The sequence below is a fragment of the Ipomoea nil genome, unplaced genomic scaffold (genome assembly GCF_001879475.1).
Source record: "Ipomoea nil cultivar Tokyo-kokei standard unplaced genomic scaffold, Asagao_1.1 scaffold2845, whole genome shotgun sequence".
Lineage (NCBI taxonomy): Eukaryota > Viridiplantae > Streptophyta > Magnoliopsida > Solanales > Convolvulaceae > Ipomoea > Ipomoea nil.
The window spans coordinates 9,167,121-9,177,012 of record NW_017619273.1 but is presented as its reverse complement, the minus strand read 5'-3'; positions in this window follow the sequence as shown (position 1 = coordinate 9,177,012).

Sequence of the window (9,892 nt, the reverse complement as noted above, 5' to 3'; positions counted from 1 at the left end):
CCATGTTGAGTTTTGGTATTTTATCAATTGCATGCTGGCTTGAAGCTAGTAGCTCTTTCATCTCATGCTCAACCAATTGTGGGTAGCTTAGAAATATGGTCAAGAGATCAGGATCTATCAAATCATTTCGAGCAAGCCGGGCGAGTGTAGTTGTGTCAGCAATTAATGCAGGATCAATTTGAAATCCTTTATATGATGGTATGGTAGGACATCCATGGATGATTGATGTGCTCTCTTTTGCTGCAACTGGTTGTGAAGAAAAATAATTGATTTTGCACGGAGGTCGCACATCTCTTTCCTCTAGTTCTTCAATTGGACTTAGGGACACAACCCAACCCAAAAGTTAAAAACAAAAAAAAACCATTTGTCCCTAGCCGATAAACCCCAAGCCTGGAGGGCTGGCCCAATTGATATCCCTATCTACGAGCAACATAGACTAGTTTATCTCATTGTGATCTGTGCACACCCTCGGATTATGACTATAGATTTCTCACGTCACCCAAAAAAATATAATTTAAATGTAAAAGGAGTTGAAGGAAAAGTACTAGCATCCAAAATTTGCATTCCTGCTTGGGGAAGTGCTATGTGTTCAACCTTTCTTTGTGCAGCCATGTTGAGTTTTAGTATTTTCTCAGTTGCAAGCTTGCTTATAGCTAGTAGCATTTTCAACTCCTGCTCAACCAATTGTGGGTTGCTTAGAAATATATTCAAGAGATCAGGATCTATCAAATCATTTCGGGCAAGCCGGGCAAGTGTTGCTGTGGCAGCAATTAATGCAGGATCAATTTGTAATCCTGTATATGATGGTATGGTAGGACTTCCATGGATGATTGATGTGCTCTCTTTTGCTGCAACTGGTTGTGAAGAAGAAACACTGATTTTGCACAGAGGTCACACTTCTCTTTCCTCTAGTTCTTCTATTGGACTTAGGGACACAACCCAACCCAAAAGTTAAAAACAAAAAAAAAAAAAAAAAACCATTTTGCCCTAGCCGATAAACCCGAAAGCCTGGAGGGCTGGCCCAATTGATATACCTAGCTACGAGCAACATAGGCTAGTTTATCTCATTGTGATCAGTGCACACCCTTGGATTGTGACTATAGATTTCTCTCGTCACCCAAAAAAATATAATTTAAATGTAAAAGGAGTTGAAGGAAAAGTACCAGCAGCCATAATTGGCATTCCTACATGGGGAAGTGCAATGTGTTCCGCGTTTCTTTGTGCAGCCATGTTGAGTTTTGGTATTTTCACAGTTGCAAGCTTGCTTGTAGCTAGTAGCACTTTCATCTCGTGCTCAACCAATTGTGGGTTGCTTAGAAATATGGTCAAGAGATCAGAATCTATCAAATCATTTCGGGCAAGCCGGGCAAGTGTAGCTATGGCAGCAATTAATGCAGGATCAATTTGTAATCCTGTATATGATGGTATGGTAGGACTTCCATGGATGATTGATGTGCTCTCTTTTTCTGCAACTGGTTGTGAAGCAGAAACACTGATTTTGCACGGAGGTCGCACTTCTCTTTCCTCTAGTTCTTCTATTGGACTTAGGGACACAACCCAACCCAAATGTTAAAAACAAAAAAAAAACCATTTGTCCCTAGCCGATAAACCCCAAGCCTGGAGGGCTGGCCCAATTGATATCCCTATCTACGAGTAACATAGACTAGTTTATCTCATTGTGATCAGTGCACACCCTCGAATTGTTACTATAGATTTCTCTCGTCACCCAAAAAAATATAATTTAAATGTAAAAGGAGTTGAAGGAAAAGTACTTGAAGCCGTAATTGACATTCCTGCATGGGGAAGTGCAATGTGTTCAGCCTTTCTTTGTGCAGCCATGTTGAGTTTTGGTATTTTATCAATTGCATGCTGGCTTGAAGCTAGTAGCTCTTTCATCTCCTGCTCAACCAATTGTGGGTAGCTTAGAAATATGGTCAAGTGATCTGGATCTATCAAATCATTTCAGGCAAGCCGGGCAAGTATAGCTGTGGCATCAATTAATGCAGGATCAATTTGTAATCCTGTATATGATGGTATGGTAGGACTTCCATGGATGATTGATGTGCTCTCTTTTGCTGCAACTGGTTGTGAAGAAGAAACACAAATTTTGCACGGAGGTCGCACTACTCTTTCCTCTAGTTCTTCTATTGGACTTAGGGACACAACCCAACCCAAAAGTTAAAAACAAAAAAAAAAAAAAAACCATTTTGCCCTAGCCGATAAGCCCGAAAGTCTGGAGGGCTGGCCCAATTGATATCCCTATCTACGAGCAACATAGACTAGTTTATCTTATTGTGATCAGTGCACACCCTCGGATTGTGACTATAGATTTCTCTCGTCACCCAAAAAAATATAATTTAAATGTAAAAGGAGTTGAAGGAAAAGTACCAGCAGCCCTAATTGGCATTCCTGCATGGGGAAGTGCAATGTGTTCAGCCTTTCTTTGTGCAGCCATGTTGAGTTTTGGTATTTTATCAATTGCAAGCTTGCTTGTAGCTAGTAGCTCTTTCATCTCCTGCTCAACCAATTGTGGGTAGCTTAGAAATATGGTCAAGAGATCAGGATCTATCAAATCATTTCGAGCAAGCCGGGCGAGTGTAGTTGTGTCAGCAATTAATGCAGGATCAATTTGAAATCCTTTATATGATGGTATGGTAGGACATCCATGGATGATTGATGTGCTCTCTTTTGCTGCAACTGGTTGTGAAGAAAAATCATTGATTTTGCACGGAGGTCGCACATCTCTTTCCTCTAGTTCTTCAATTGGACTTAGGGACACAACCCAACCCAAAAGTTTTAAAAAAAAAAACATTTTGCCCTAGCCGATAAGCCCGAAAGCCTGGAGGGCTGACCCAATTGATATCCTTAGCTACGAGCAACATAGACTAGTTTATCTCATTGTGATCAGTGCAGACCCACGGATTGTGACTAAAGATTTCTCTCGTCACCCAAAAAAATATAATTTAAATGTAAAAGGAGTTGAAGGAAAAGTACCAGCAGCCATAAATGGCATTCCTACATGGGGAAGTGCAATGTGTTCAACCTTTCTTTGTGCAGCCATGTGGAGTTTTTGTATTTTCTCAATTGCAAGCTTGCTATTAACTCGTAGCACTTTCATCTCCTGCTCAACCATTTGTGGGTTGCTTAGAAATATGGGCAAGAGATCATGATCTATCATATCATTTCGAGCAAGCCGGGCAAGTGTAGTTGTGGCAGCAATTAATGCAGGATCAATTTGTAATCCTGTATATGATGGTATGGTAGGACTTCCATGGATGATTGATGTGCTCTCTTTTGCTGCAACTGGTTGTTAAGAAGAAACACTGATTTTGCACAGAGGTCGCACTTCTCTTTCCTCTAGTTCTTCTATTGGACTTAGGGACACAACCCTACACAAAAGTTAAAAACAAAAAAAAAAACAATTTAGCCCTAGCCGATAAGCCCGAAAGCCTGGAGGGTTGGCCCAATTGATATCCCTAGCTACGAGCAACATAGACTAGTTTATCTCATTGCGATCTGTTGCACACCCTCAGATTATGACTATAGATTTCTCACGTCACCAAAAAAAATTTAATTTAAATGTAAAAGGAGTTGAAGGAAATGTACTAGCAGCCATAATTGGCATTCCTGCATGGGGAAGTGCTATGTGTTCAGCCTTTCTTTGTGCAGCCATGTTGAGTTTTGGTATTTTCTCAGTTGCAAGCTTGCTTATAGCTAGTAGCATTTTCAACTCCTGCTCAACCAATTGTGGGTAGCTTAGAAATATGGTCAAGAGATCAGGATCTATCAAATCATTTCGGGAAAACCGGGCAAGTGTTGCTGTGGCAGAAATTAATGCAGGATCAATTTGTAATCCTGTATATGATGGTATGGTAGGACATCCATGGATGATTGATGTGCTCTCTTTTGCTGCAACTGTTTATGAAGAAGAAGCACAAATTTTGCACGGAGGTCGCACTACTCTTTCCTCTAGTTCTTCTATTGGACTTAGGGACACAACCCAACCCAAAAGTTAAAAACAAACAAAAAAAAACCATTTAGCCCTAGCAGATAAGCCCGAAAGTCTGGAGGGCTGGCCCAATTGATATCCCTATCTACGAGCAACATAGACTAGTTTATCTCATTGTGATCAGTGCACACCCTCGGATTGTGACTATAGATTTCTCTCGTCACCCAAAAAAATATAATTTAAATGTAAAAGGAGTTGAAGGAAAAGTACCAGCAGCCATAATTGGCATTCCTGTCTGTGGAAGTGCAATGTGTTCCGCCTTTCTTTGTGCAGCCATGTTGAGTTTTTGTATTTTCTCAGTTGCAAGCTTGCTTTTAGCTTGTAGCACTTTCATCTCCTGCTCAACCAATTGTGGGTAGCTTAGAAATATGGTCAAGAGATCAGGATCTATCAAATCATTTCGGGCAAGCCTGGCAAGTGTAGCTATGACAGCAGTTAATACAGGATCAATTTGTAATCCTGTATATGATGGTATGGTAGGACATCCATGGATGATTGATGTGCTTTCTTTTGCTGCAACTGGTTATGAAGAAGAAGCACAGATTTTGAATGGAGGTCGCACTTTTCTTTCCTCTAGTTCTTCTATTGGACTTAGGGACACAACCCAACCCAAAAGTTTAAAAAAAAAAAAAAAATTGCCCTAGCCGATAAGCCCGAAAGCCTGGAGGGCTGACCCAATTGATATCCTTAGCTACGAGCAACATAGACTAGTTTATCTCATTGTGATCAGTGCACACCCACGGATTGTGACTAAAGATTTCTCTCGTCACCCAAAAAAATATAATTTAAATGTAAAAGGAGTTGAAGGAAAAGTACCAGCAGCCATAAATGGCATTCCTACATTGGGAAGTGCAATGTGTTCAACCTTTCTTTGTGCAGCCATGTGGAGTTTTTGTATTTTCTCAATTGCAAGCTTGCTATTAACTCGTAGCACTTTCATCTCCTGCTCAACCATTTGTGGGTTGCTTAGAAATATGGGCAAGAGATCATGATCTATCATATCATTTCGAGCAAGCCGGGCAAGTGTAGCTGTGGCAGTAATTAATGCAGGATCAATTTGTAATCCTGTATATGATGGTATGGTAGGACTTCCATGGATGATTGATGTGCTCTCTTTTGCTGCAACTGGTTGTTAAGAAGAAACACTGATTTTGCACAGAGGTCACACTTCTCTTTCCTCTAGTTCTTCTATTGGACTTAGGGACACAACCCTACACAAAAGTTAAAAACAAAAAAACAATTTAGCCCTAGTCGATAAACCCGAAAGCCTGGAGGGCTGGCCCAATTGATATCCCTAGCTACGAGCAACATAGACTAGTCTATCTTATTGTGATCAATGCACACCCTCAGATTGTGACTATAGATTTCTCTCGTCACCAAAAAAAAATATAATTTAAATGTAAAAGGAGTTGAAGGAAAAGTACTTGAAGTCGTAATTGACATTCCTGCATGGGGAAGTGCAATGTGTTCAGCCTTTCTTTGTGCAGCCATGTTGAGTTTTGGTATTTTCTCAGTTGCAAGCTGGCTTGAAGCTAGTAGCACTTTCATCTCCTGCTCAACCAATTGTGGGTAGCTTAGAAATATGGTCAAGAGATCGGGATCTATCAAATCATTTCGGGCAAGCCGAGCAAATGTAGCTGTGGCAGCAATTAATGCAGGATCAATTTGTAATCTTGTATATGATGGTATGGTAGGACTTCCACGGATGATTGATGTGCTCTCTTTTGCTGCAACTGGTTGTGAAGAAGAAACACTGATTTTGCACAGAGGTCGCACTTCTCTTTCTTCTAGTTCTTCTATTGGACTTAGGGACACAACCCTACACAAAAGTTAAAAACAAAAAAATCATTTAGCCCTAGCCGATAAGCCCGAAAGCCTGGAGGGTTGGCCCAATTGATATCCCTAGCTACGAGCAACATAGACTAGTTTATCTCATTGTGATCTGTGCAAACCCTCGGATTATGACTATAGATTTTTCATGTCACCCAAAAAATATAATTTAAATGTAAAAGGAGTTGAAGGAAAAGTACTAGCAGCCAAAATTGGCATTCCTGCTTGGGGAAGTGCTATGTGTTCAACCTTTCTTTGTGCAGCCATGTTGAGTTTTGGTATTTTCTCAGTTGCAAGCTTGCTTATAGCTAGTAGCATATTCAACTCCTACTCAACCAATTGTGGGTTGCTTAGAAATATGGTCAAGAGATCAGGATCTATCAAATCATTTCGGGCAAGCCGGGCAAGTGTAGCTGTGGCAGCAATTAATGCAGGATCCATTTGTAATCCTGTATATGATGGTATGGTAGGACTTCCATGTATGATTGATGTGCTCTCTTTTGCTGCAACTGGTTGTGAAGAAGAAACACTGATTTTGCACGGAGGTCGCACTTCTGTTTCCTCTAATTCTTCTATTGGACTTAGGGACACAACCCAACCCAAAAGTTAAAAACAAAAAAAAAAAACCATTTAGCCCTGGGATTGGTGCTCCAAATCCAACACAATAGAAGGGCTATGGCAGAAATTAATTTGGATTATGATCAAGTAATGTAATATAATGAAGATTGTGATAAGATCATACTAAGTCTAATATTAAGTCTAATATATATACATGTGTATGTTCTCAATATTTTTCTATTTTATATGGTTGTTATGTATTCCTTGGCGGACCCCACGGTTTGGATAAATATGCTTAACTTTTTTTTTTTTTTTTTTAAATGACATTTAAAATCACGATTTGAAAGTAAGCATAAAATTCTTTTTAAAGAATAAAAATAAATACATTACAAGATTACAAATTAATAACATATATATTTTTGTATATACATACTAGTATTTACCCGTGTGATGCACGACATAAAAATTAAGTACCTTTATAAAATCAAACATTAATCATGAAAATCATCTTGAAATATATTTTTCTTTAGCAATACAAAATCAGATTTTATATTAAACATCACAAGATACTATTAGCATATATTATAAAGTATATTGTGTTATTACATACCACATAAAATTTAATAATTAAATAATTTATGAAATCAAACTATATACAATAAATAAAGTATTGTTTATTTTTCATGTGAAAATATAAATAATGTTACAAAATTCAATGTGAAATTTCAAAATTGAAAAATAAAAGACACAAAAAAACACTTATACGTTAATAATTTTTAATATTTCATATAATTTGTTTGAGTTAATGAATTTATTATAAATTACATAGTATATATTATCTTGTCCAAAAAAATGTAATATATTATTATATAATATGTAATAAATACATCGTTCAAATAATAATTATTTGCAAAGAAAAAAAATTAAAGTGAAAACACATATTATTATTATTATTATTTCACGAATCATGACCACATAATTGTGTGGACAATAAATAAAAAGTACTCCGTATATTTTTAATATACTAAAAATACATTATTTATGTATGTAAAATAGATTTTTTTAAAGAACATTATTTTATATATTGTACCTTTGGTACAAAAATAATATATTTTCTCAGTACAAAAGTGATATACTTTTATTATTATTTTTTTGAAAGGGATATACTTTTATTATATTAAAAATGTACCAGATATTCACGATCTACACAATAATTTGCACACAAAACACATATACATAAATTTTAGCCTGAAAATTATAATCCAAATGATACCAAGTCAATTTTAAAATATTTGTATTGGCCCAAATCTAAACAGTCAGTCCTACCCATAAGACCGACGTATATAAGGCCCCATCCAAACCCTAATCTAGACTCTTCATCTTCTGCGTTCTCCCGTAGCAGAATTCATCTTCTATGTTTCTGCGATTCTTTCTGATTTCTCACTTCATCTTCTTTTATACTAAGGGTGGCCCACCGCAGATTGACCCGTCCCACTGTGGGGCAAGGGCGGTTCGGTATCCGCCAATCAAAGTGCTCAATCTGCTGAAAGAAGCAAATGTAGTGCTTCTTCCAGAAGTGCTTCTTTCTTAAAGCATGTAATTCATTATTCGCTATATCCAAACACTTTCCCTTCTCCTCTCTCATTGACACTTCTCCCCGCCATATCCGCCATAGTTGTGCGCTCCTTCTCTTTACATAAGGAGCATCAACACCATGCCAGAAGCAGCTCTTAAAGCCATTCCAGCATCCATTTGGTGTATTGAAAAACTTGCAATGAGGTTTCCAATTCTTATCTCCCACAAATTCATGTGCTCCTCCATAATCATTCACTAAGTTCTTCAGATAATGTTCATTTTTAGATATGGGCATACTAGAGTAGCTTTGAGCTCTGGAGGACAATGGATTATTGCCACCTACATGCAATGTTCCCCATATTCATCAATCCCTATCTTTGTCTACCTTTTTATAAACATAATGTAGTTTAAATAATATGGGAATAACAGTGGCAAAAGTCCAACAGTTTCAACGACCATTGTATCCGCGACTGTTGTACAACAGTTGCGAAAATTCAGTTGCAACAGTGGCGAATGAGTAGTTTTATACTAGTACAAACTCGTAATCACAAGGTTACGAGTTCAAATTTCAGCCTTCTTGGTTTGAACCAGCTGGTTTACCTAAGGAGTTGAAGGGTGGCGGCAATTTCCGTCGTCACCCCGAAAAAAGAGATAATGCCACATGGGGTCCTCCAAGTATAGTGGTTTTGTCACGTTTAGTCCTAAACTTTTAAATTGACCATCTTTGGTCCATCGACTTTCAAATTTAACCATTTGTGGTCCACATTAAACACTCAGGGTCATTCACCTATTAAATTTTAACCAACTGTGGTCCTTTCGAGAGGACTACGACTAGTTAAATTTCAAAACTTGAAGGGCCATGAGTGGTTAACTTGGACCACAAATGGTTAAATTTAAAAGTCAAAGGACCACAGATGGTCAATTTGAAAGTTTAGGACTGAACGTGAGAAAATAACTATAATCGGAGGACCTCACACAGTATTAACTCCCGAAAAAATATAGTTTTAAATGTAATAGGTGTTGAAGGAAAAATACCAGCAACCATAATTGGCAATCCTGCATGGGGATGTACTATGAGTTCAGGCTTTTTTTGTGCAGCCATATTGGGTTTTGGTATTTTCTCAGTTGCAAGCTTGCTTGTAGCTAGTAGCACTTTCATCTCCTGCTCAATCAATTGTGGGTTGCTTAGAAATATGGTCAAGAGGTCAGGATCTATCAAATCATTTCGGGTAAGCCGGACAAGTGTAGATGTGGCAGCAATTAATGCAGGATCAATTTGTAATCCTGTATATGATGGTATGGTAGGACTTCCATGGATGATTGATGTGCTCTCTTTTGCTGCAACTAGCTGTGAAGAAGAAGCACAGATTTTGCACGGAGGTCGCACTTCTCTTTCCTCTAGTTCTTCTATTGGACTTAGGGACATATGATTATGAAAATGCAGCTGTCATCCTGGGATTGGTGCTCTAAATCCAACAAAACAAAAGGGCTGTATATATGGGTATGGCAGAAATTAATTTGGATTATGATCAAGTAAAGTAATATAATGAAGATTGTGATAAGACCATAATACGTCTAATATTAAGTCTAATATATATACCAAGGTTGCAAAACTCGGCCGCCTAGACGCTAGGCGGCACCGAGCCTTAGAGTTTTGGCCTAAAGGCGGCCAAAACTCGGCCGGCCACCTAGGCGGCTGCTAGGCGGCCTGGGCGGCCAAACTCGGCCGAGTTGACCGATTTCGTCCGATTTTAACCGTTTTTGACCGATTTTGTCTGATTTTGACCGATTTTGTTCGATTTTGACCGATGTCGTCTTTCATTAATTATTGATTTTAATATTATTATGACATTATGACTTATAAATTATCATTATTTCATTTATTTAGATGTGTTATTTGAGTGAACGTTGAAAACAACC